This window comes from Heliangelus exortis, chromosome 8, assembly GCF_036169615.1.
Source record: "Heliangelus exortis chromosome 8, bHelExo1.hap1, whole genome shotgun sequence".
Classification (NCBI taxonomy): Eukaryota; Metazoa; Chordata; class Aves; order Apodiformes; family Trochilidae; genus Heliangelus; species Heliangelus exortis.
In genome coordinates, this window is record NC_092429.1 from 460,839 (window position 1) to 471,079 (window position 10,241).

The window sequence follows — 10,241 nt, forward strand, 5'->3', positions numbered from 1 at the left end:
TTGGGGTCCCCTTTTAGGTGGGATGCAGCCAGCACCCTCAGGAGCAGGGAAGCCCCCCCCGGGTGGGCAGGGACAGGTCGCAGGGGGCTGGGAGGCAGCACCATGGCACTGCCCATGGCTCCCTCAAAAATGGGAATCTTAGGAATGACCAGAAGTGGTGACAATCTGGTGAGACTCTGCCCAGCCTCAGGGGCACATCCCACCCCACAGGGACCTCTGCTGTGGGTTTTATAAACTTTGGTCTGGTGACACGGGGAGGCTCAGCCCCGCTTCCAGGCTGTGGGTACTGACACAGCTGCACGGTGGCTTCTCCTCGGGCTGTGATAAAAAGAGACACTGCATGGCTGGCCTAATCAGTGGGTAAATAGAACTAATTGACATAATTGTCATTAATGTAGGAAAGTGGTGACAACTAAGCCAGGCCCTTTGCCTGGGGTGATGAAGGCAGTGGTGAGGGACAGTGTGACGGGAGGAGCCCAGGCTCCTTGGTGCCTCCTGGGGAAGAGCCCAGGGTCATCCCTGATGCCACAGATGTTGGTGTTCGGAGACACCACCCATACCTTCCCACACTGGCCAGGGCTTTGCTGCCTCTCCTGTCTCAAGGGATCCTGGGGTTTGTCCCCTGGGAATCATCCCCATCCTGGGCAGGAGACATTTCCTTGCTGAGGCTGATGCTCCCTCCCATGCTTGCAGAAAAGCCTCACTGGCATTCTTGGTACCATGCACTTATGAAAGACTTTTTTGTGCCAGGGAGCTGGGCATTGCTTTGAGACAGGAGATGCCCAGAGAAGAACTTGCTAGAGCAGAATGATCTCATTTGATTTGCCCTGTCTGCTTTCTAGGTGGAGACTAAAGAGAATAGACGTGGGAAGTGAGGTCATGAAAAGAGAGGATGAAGATGGAGAGCATCTCTGGTCACTGTCTTCTCATCACAGATACACTGTAAGTTGCATCAGGTGGACTACACCTTTTTGCTGCTTAAATATTGAATGGTTAGAGACAGGGAAAGGTCCCTGCAGGTGGGAGATGCTGGTCCAGGCTGGAGGGGCCTGGGTGCTCACTAGAGAGGCAATGATGCTCAGGAGAGGCTTCTCCTCTCGAGGCTGCCAGGCAAGCACTCATCATCCCCATGTCACAGGCACCTCAGGCTGCTGCTCTCTCCATCCCTGTTCATCTGGGAGGTGTTGCTGCACTTGGGTATTTCACAGCCAGCAGATGGGGGCTGTGGCTGCTGCTCTGCAGGCTGCAGGAGGGAACTGCTGCCCTTGCTGGCACAGGAGGCTCCCTGCCATCAGGACTTGCAGTATAAATTCCCATTCTGTGTTCTGTCAGTAACCAACAAATGCTGAATTATCTCCTTCCTTAGCCATACACCACTGAAATCCATTTAAGGTGCTCAATGATGTATTAATACAGCATGGGTTCCAGCAGAGCTGCTGAACCCTGGGCACTGGCACCAGCACTGCCAAGCACACGAGTGTCCCCACTCCTCCTCAGCACAGCCTGACTGGATGTGCAGTTTGGAAGGGTCAGGAACAGCAGAAGGAGCCCTGGGAGGTCCCTTCTTCCCTGAGAGCCTGGAGTCAGCTCCCCAACCCCAGGAACAGGGTGCCCATGCTGTGAGCTTCTCTGCCTTGTGCCATGGGCACCACATCCCAGCACCATATCCCACATCCCAGCACCCAGCACCATATCCCAGCACCACATCCCAGCACCATATCCCACATCCCAGCACCCAGCACCACATCCCAGCACCCAGCACCACATCCCACCACCATATCCCACATCCCAGCACCACATCCCAGCACCCAGCACCCAACAGGACAGGGTGCCTGAGATGTCTCAGGCAGCTCTCCAAGGAGCCCATTACAACACAACACAAAATGAGTCCCCTGCTAATCACAAACCTGTGTTTACACTGACTCATGTGCAGTGGAGCATGAGCTGGGGCTTCATCTGGCTACATCAGAGACTTTATTCTGGAAAACGCCTGTCCTGTTTTTCAAAATCCATTAATGTATCTTAAGTGCCTTTTCTCCTTCAGAGACTTTCTTTCAAACTCCCAGCTTTTGTTTAGCCTTTCATTGCTAATTAACCCTCCTGAGCTATTTGCTCCCTGTTCTGCTCTGGAGGCCTGACCTTTCATTGAAGACATCTGATATTTTAAAGCTCTGATTAAAATATTTCCATTAAGTGCTTTTTCAGTGAACAAAGGGCTTTTGACACGAACAAAAATGTATTACCTGAAATATTTGGCTTCACTAAAATGTATCAATTTGCCACAAGATTTTATTAACCTCACAAGTGAAAAGTTCCTTCAATTAAAGGAAAACCCCAGTAACTCCTCAGTGGAAAAGATTTTGGGGGTTTGCTGCTTATTGGTAAATATTCATTTGAAACTGAAACAGTAACCTAAACCCAGGTATTTTTGCTGTAGGCAGCAACAAATGAAGGGACACACGGCACAGGGTGGTCCCCTGGGTCCTGTCCCACCAGGTTTGCCCAGAGGGAGCCCCAGGGGCTGGTGCAGGGCTCCTCTGTGCTGGGTTTGGGCTGGCACCCCCTTACCCTACCACATGGGTTCTGCCTTGCCCCCGTTTAACTTCATGTACATAACTTTCCAAACCAATGGGATTTCCCTTCCTATTCCAAAAGCTGTGTTTTGGTTAGAGGAGGGTGGCTTTGGTGATAATCTCTGGGTGGTTTTCAGTGTGTAGCAGACAAGCAGGTGAAATCCTTTCTGCTTTTCCCCTGTCATTAACTCCCCCCAGTCCCAGAGACTGTCCAGCTCAGTCAGCAGAGCCCCCTCCTCTCCATCCATCCCCTCGGGACCACAAAGGCATCCTTAGGGACACCTTTCCAGTGTGCCTGTAGCAGCTTAGGGATTGTCACCTCCAACAAATTCCTGTCTGGACGTGTTTAAGTGTCACAATCTGCCTTCCTGATGGCTTAGATCAGTGAGCACACAGGGAATTACATTTGTATAAGCAAAGATTAGCCTTGTAGAACGTGCTGTTAGGTTTTGTTGTGGGGAGCTACACCAAATGTAAATCATCTCTCAGATACAGTAATGATTCAAACAGCAAACGCAACAGAAAATACATAAATATGGAAAAGGAGAGGCTCTATAGGAATGCAGTGCATTTGAAACTCATTTTGAAAGTCAAATATATACCTTTATTTACAATGCTCTGATGCTATTCAGCTACCCAACGAGTTTCTGTGAAATAATTCTGTGTCAGCAGCTCCCTGAGCAGAGGGAGGAGGATGTGGAGGAGCCAGCAGCAGCTCAGCACCAGAGCACCACCTCTGCCAGAGGTGCAGAGTTCAGAGACCCAGGAGCTGATCCAAGTTCCCTTTGCAGAAAGGGCTGAAGAAGCACAGGGCAGTCAAGTCACAAAAGGCAGTAATGCAGCTCCATGTTTGAACAGTGCTTTTAGAGAAATGGAATGAAGATGGAATTAAAACAAGGCACAGAAGGAGAACTGCGAGCTCACTGAGAGCTTTGCATCTCTGTGTGCCTGAGGTGGTGGGAACGTGTTTGCCCATCACCCATCTCAGGCTGTTCCTGTGTTTCTCCTTGCACTCTGCCTGCTGCTCATCCCATGCAGAGCTGCTGTGTGCTGGCTGGCACCAGAGCAGCTCTCAGCTGGAGCTTGTGATGGGCTGGAGGAGGAAGGAAGAAGAGGAGGAGGAGGTCCCTGCAGGGAGCAGGAGCTGACAAAGGGCCAGAGGTGGCTTTTTCCCTTGCAGCACAGCAGAATCCCCAGCCTGGTGCAGTCTGGGTGGGTGAGAGCTCCAACCACCTCACCTGGGCATGGAGCACACCAGCCCTGCTTCCCTCTCCCAACAAATGGCACAGATGTGCAAACAGAAACCACTGCTCTGCTTCCCAAGGGAGGTGTTTGGTGGAACAACAACAACAACCATCAGCTCCAAGTGCTGAAGTGTGCTCTGTTCTGCAGAGGTGGGGTTGGCTTCCAGGAACACCACAGCCTCAGCCTGTACCAGGAAAAGCTGACTCATGCTTTCAGACTTCTTCAGGTGGGGGTCTGCATCTCTCAGGCTGAGAAAGCAGCTCTGATGGGCAACCTCAGTACCCACCAGGCTTTCTTGGTGCCTGACACCAGCCTGCTGTTCCCCTTTAATGTTTCATGGCACATGCTGAGCATGGGCGGGTGTAATGCTGGGAGGAGAGCATGCCTGGGTCTTGGTGTTACAGAAATAATGAGGGTGGACAGCAAAAAGCCAGATAAAACCTCAAGTTCCTATGCATTCAGGGCCAATCTGCCATGTAGGGATGATTTATGAGGTTGCTATGACACTGGAGGAGCTGGGACACGGGTGTCAGAGCAGCCCCACAGGCAGAGAGGCTGCTGGGTGGGTACCAGGTCCTGGGCTGCTCCTCTCATGCTGAACTGTGATAGAACTATCCTGAGCACAGGCTCTAACTGTGTCCATCCTGCTCATTCTCCTCAGAGGTGCTAAACCCAGTGCTGTGCTCCTGGGGGTTCATGGTCTGAGCCCTCCCTTGGGGACTGCTTACCCGTCCCTGGATGGGTAACATCCACCCACAGCTACACACCTGGCTGCTGCATTTCCCACAGTGTGCTCAGCTATGTTCTTGCTCATCCCCTTCTGGAACATGATCCCAGAGTCCTGTCTCCTTGCTTTGCATCAGGGCACTCTGGAAAGGGAAGGGAAAACCTTCTTCAGGTGGGGCAGCTCCAGTCCTGCTCCAGCAGAGCTGCCTGGACTTGAATCTTTAGCAGACCTAAAGCCAAACCCGTTTATTAGGTTTCGAAAGAATCCAATTGTTTTCCTCCAGGTTGAGAAAAGGCATGGAGTGCAGTTCCCATGCTTGCCAGCAGAAACCCTTCAGAGCAGATGGCAGAGCAAGAGGAGAGGCTGTGGGCAGCTGCTGCTCCCTGTGCTCCGGAGGGACGAGCAGAGGGTGGGCATCCGGAGAGCAAAGGCTGCACAGGACCTGGGGGGGGGAATAAATGAGAGAGAGGAGCTGGAGCAAGGCCACCAACCAGAATTTAATTGCACACTTCCTGTGCTTCCTGAGACTGGATTGCACTGCCCAGGAGTGCTTTCTGCAGGAAATGAAAAGATTTTGCCTGGTGGAATATTGCAGCCCAAGCCCCTGCTTGGTGAGCTCTCTGTGGAACAGCTCCTCCAGCAGCACAGAGCTGGTGTCTGGATCAACAGTTCAGAGCCTGAGTATCTGCTCAGCAATAGTTTATCACTTGAGGAGCACTGCAGAGTGGTCAGACTGTGAGCACCTTCTCCTCCTGCTGATTAACAGAAGATGAGGTAGGCAGGGGGTGATGAAGAGGATTCAGCCCGCGCATCCAGGAGGACACGAGGAGCTCTGTGTGTGTTTGACCTCCACGAAGTTACCACCAGCTGGAGGTGGCTCCCTGCTCAATCTGTTGAGTGCTGTGGCCCCAGGATCCACAGTATTTAATGACCAACCTGTTCCAGGATGCACGTGGAGGTGAAACGTGAACCAAATGTTCACACAGAAACACTGAAGGTTTTCAGGCTCTGGGGTGCTTTGGAAATGTTTGCCAAATACCTGCATCTTCTGGCTTTGCAGGAGCCAGGAAGCAGATGGGCTGGTGGGAGTGAGTTGTCACTGCTGAGGACTGGGGACATGACTAAAGAAACCCTCTGTAGCAGCAGAGAGACTCCAGAGGATGTGGAGATGGCTTCTTACTGCTCAGGACAAGCTGCTTCACCGTTTCTGTGTCCATCCTCTCATCAGCTCTTCAGAAGTCCCATTCTTCAGAGAAAATCTGGCCAAGCATTTCAGATTACCTCTAAATTCTATTTTGAAGAATTAAAGTAAGTCGGGTGTTCTCTTCAGGATGCACAGGATTTTAAGGGCACTGAGAATGAAGAGAGCTGTAAGGAGAGCTTTTGTAGCATGCTGGATAAAAACCTCACTGTTGGATACACCAGAGGCTGTCCCTGGGACATGACCAAGCACCAAGCTGTGGTGTCCTGCTCCAGGGGAGTCCCAGCAGGGCCCATTTCCACCCTCAGACTGGTAATGGAAACCTCACACAGCATCAGACCTGGGTCACCAGGGCACCTCCCCTTCCCTCAGTCATACCCCCCCTGAAAACTTTTTCAGGTCTCATTTACAAAGCTCCTCATCCAAAACAATTTCATAATAAAATGAAGTGCATGCCAGTTCTGCAGGGTTTTTTTCATCCAGACATAGAATATCAAATGTAATCAGGGCTGTTTAACCTCTGTTGATCAGCATTAGGTCTATTTTTACCTTTTTAGCACTTTGAATTTAATGGTGGAGCAGCACTGCACACTCTCCAAACCTAATGCCAACTCGTTTGGGTCATTTGTCTGGACCACTACAAGTGCTGGTATGATGCTGGTGCTATTGCACCAGTGAAATCTGCTTGGTATTTTAAAGTGTATTAAAAAAATAAATCTTTGAATGGCTTTTCTGTCCAGGCTTTTAGAGGTTTGAAATTCAAGCTATCCTCCAAAGTCCTTCCTGACAGGGACTTTGTGGTGATGTCCGACGTTCTTCTTCCCAATTAGAAATTGGGAAATAATCAATATTTTCAGGCAGTATTTTCTTACCAGAGAAGAATGCTCCTTTGCCCAGAAGCAGCAGAGCTGCCTCCTGCCCTGGGGGAAGCCCAGTTCTGGATGTTCCAGGTGGTCACACCCATGAATTCACCCAGAGGAGACATTTGTGTGAATTTTATTCCTAACTGAGAATATCTGTAACACCTTCACATGACCTTTTTATGAGTTTGGTGAAGACAAGCAGAGTGTTTTCTATTATCCCTGAGAAGTGTCCTACTTGCTGTACCTTACTCCCTCCAATAATTAGAGATGAAACTGGTAATTATATGAATCTATTGATAACAGCATTTCACTCAGACAATGCCAGAAGTAGAAACTATAATTTAAGCTTAACACAAGCTATAAAGTTGACCCCCCAAAATGGAAATTCATGCAAATTCCAAAGCAGAATTCCTAAGGTTACAGAACAGGTGGGATGCTTGTGGCTTGTTCCTCAGGCTCACCTGGTTGGGCTGATTTCAGGTGTCTCCTCTGGAGCTCACACTCTGCAGCTGTGTGGTTCAGGAGGATAAAAGCAATTGCCTGGGACTTAGTTCCCATCTCCCTCAGCACTTCTCCCAAGAAGAGGAGGCAGGGACCACTCCAGACTGGGTGCTGTGTCCAGCAGGGCAGAGGGGGTATGTACACTGAGCTGGGGTCCCCTTTGCTTCTAGGGGTCCTGTTTGGGGGTGCTGAGCAGCAAAGGTGTAATTCTGTGAGCCCCTGGTGTAATGGAACACGAGGAGCCTCACCAGGAAACATGGGAGCGCCTGAGAAACAGAAACCAGAAACATCTGGGGTCAAGATTGCAGGAAAAAAAAATACACAACTTCTCTCTTGTAGGCTCTAAGTTGGTGTCACGTGTGATTTGGAGGGGCAGAGGGGCAGTGACAGAGAACAGGGAAAGGGCAGGAGGAACAGGGAGGGTTGTGGTGGCCCAGACCCTCTGGGGTGGGTGCTGCTGATGCTGGGGTGGGTGCTGCTGATGCTGGGGTGGGTGCTGCTGATGCTGGGGTGGGTGCTGCTGGTGAGCACCAGCCCCATGGCTCTGTCAGATTGCATCCCCCAGGACCCTGAGTGTTTCTCTTGGTTATTCCCTGGCATGGTTCCTTGCCCAAGGCAGGAGGGAAGTGTTTGGAAAGCAGGTGAGAGGCAGCAAGTCCCCCCTGAAGCCCAATCTGTTTGCTTTTCCTTGGGTTCAACCCTTCCAGGAGCAGCAGAAGCCTTTGGAGGAGTGGATGGGCTCTGCTGGGGTTAGGCTTTGTGGACAGGGTTTTATGGGCTCTGGTTTCTGTGCAGAGCCCTCCAGAGCCTCAGTCCTCTTGTGTTTCACACTCACAGAAATCTGGGATTTCCTTGGATGCTGCCTGGGGCTGAGCCAGGCAGAATTCAGCTCTGAGGAGCTTGGCTTCCAGTTTGAAACACAGGTCAGGAAACCAGAGCCTGTGTTTTGAACCCAGCTTAAATTTTAATGCTGGTGAAGAGGGAAAAACTTTTAAAACTGTGTCTGAGAATTGCTGATCACCTTTAAGCACTGTATGTGTTGGACCTGCACTGAGGACCAACTGAGAGAATGTGACTGTGGGTTCAGCTAAATCCTGGCCCAAATTAGAGTTTGGCTTTGAGAAGAAGACCTTGGCCCTTTAAGGGGTGATAGGAGAAGTAACTTCATGTGTTTTTAAAATAACTTTGTGTAGCTCATTCTTTAATCTGCCAATTTCCATTTTCATAGAAGTCTTTTCTCCACAGTTATTAAACATCTTTAAAATATAATTTAAAAAATGTAATAACCTTTATCATCTGTTCTACAGCTTGCCTTCAGCCAGTGCACTACTTGTGAATACAGAATTTCAAATTAAATTTACTAATCTCATGGAAAAAGGATACTTTAGAAAATACCACATTCATAGTTTATACTGCCACAGCAAGTTAAGAACAACTAATTCTATCAAGTAACAAAATAAATTTTACATTCTCTCTCCTGGTTGAGCTAAAATAGTTCACAAAATCATTGAAAAGCTCCTCAAGTAGAACCTCAGGGAAAGGGCAGTGACCCCCCGGGCTGTGGCTGCAGATGGAGCTGGTTCTGAGTGCCCCTCTCCCCAGCTGATGGGTCAGACTCCTGGATTCCTGGCAGGAGAGGGATGGGAGCAGCTCTGCCCCACCTCAGGGTGTGGGCCAAGCTGAGCTGCCCCCTGGATGTGTCTCAGGCTGTTAATGCACCCCAAATCACCTCCATTTCCAGTGCCCAGAGTTGTGACTGAGCAGCAGCCACTGCCAGGGGCACCCAAAGGCAACAGAAGGACCCAGCCCTGCCCCAGGGACCCTGGCAGCTCCATCCCATCCCCTCAGCCAGGACCTGCCAGCACTTCAGTGCCACAGGCAGTTCCTGTCTCAGGGGCACCCCAGAACCTCCCCTTCACCCCAGAACAGTCCCCAGGAAGCACAGGAGGAGCTGCCAGGGGGCTGTGGCTCTGCTGGGATGCTACACGTGGGCTCTGGTGGGTGAGCAGAGAGCAGAAACTTGGAGGGTTCATTGCTGGCCATAAACAGGAGCTCAGGAAAATGGCTTTGAGACCAGGAATGGCACTTTCCTTCCCTTCTCCTCCCTTCTCCTCCCTTCTCCTCCCTTCTCCTCCCTTCTCCTCCCTTCTCCTCCCTTCTCCTCCCTTCTCCTCCCTTCTCCTCCCTTCTCCTCCCTTCTCCTCCCTTCTCCTCCCTTCTCCTCCCTTCTCCTCCCTTCTCCTCCCTTCTCCTCCCTTCTCCTCCCTTCTCCTCCCTTCTCCTCCCTTCTCCTCCCTTCTCCTCCCTCTATGGGTGGGTTTTATTTGACTTTTCATGCTAATGCCCATGCTCCACATGGTCCTGGCAACTGGTGTGCCCAGCCTGCACTGTCAGCCCTCAACACAACCTTTCCAAATCAGAGTTTTACAGGAGGTTGCACCTAAAAAAACTGGAGTAGTTTTTTGAGCTCCAGTCAAACCTGGCCAAGAATAGGCTGCAGTGAAGTCAGGAGGCATAACCCAGCACCATCAGCTGCTTTTGTGGTCTCCACATGGCTGAAGCTCTCATGGAATAGACTTTCTTTTTTCAAGCACCTTTTCTGAAAAAAAAAAAAAAAAAATCTTTAATGAAATCCTTGGGGGGATGCGATCAGAATTTTTTTAATGATTCATGTCATAAGTGCAAAGGATTTTGGCTAAAGTAAAAGGTAAGATTTTTTTTAATCATCACCATGCTCATTATTCACTTCCCACTCAAAGCCAAGACAAGAAAAACAGCAGCTTCCTGATGAAAAGAAGAGGTTCCATCAGGTCCCACTCACTTTTCATGAACTAAGAACTGATGTCAGTGACTGTCAGATTCAAGTGATTTTCTCCATAAATCTCCTCTTTACTTGCAAAAAGGAATCATTGTTCCCTAACACTGCACAAGCTCTTTGTTCAGGTATGCTGTGTATAAAATTTAATGAGAACAGGCAGAGAACACATCAAGAGCTGAGCATGTGTCAGTTAGGAAATGTGTGTGTTTGAAAACCTTTTCCCATAATTATCCACGTTTTCCAGTTGCCTGCTTGGGGAGGATGAGGGAAGGGGGCTGGGTGCTCCCTGAACACCTCCCCAAATGTCAGAAGC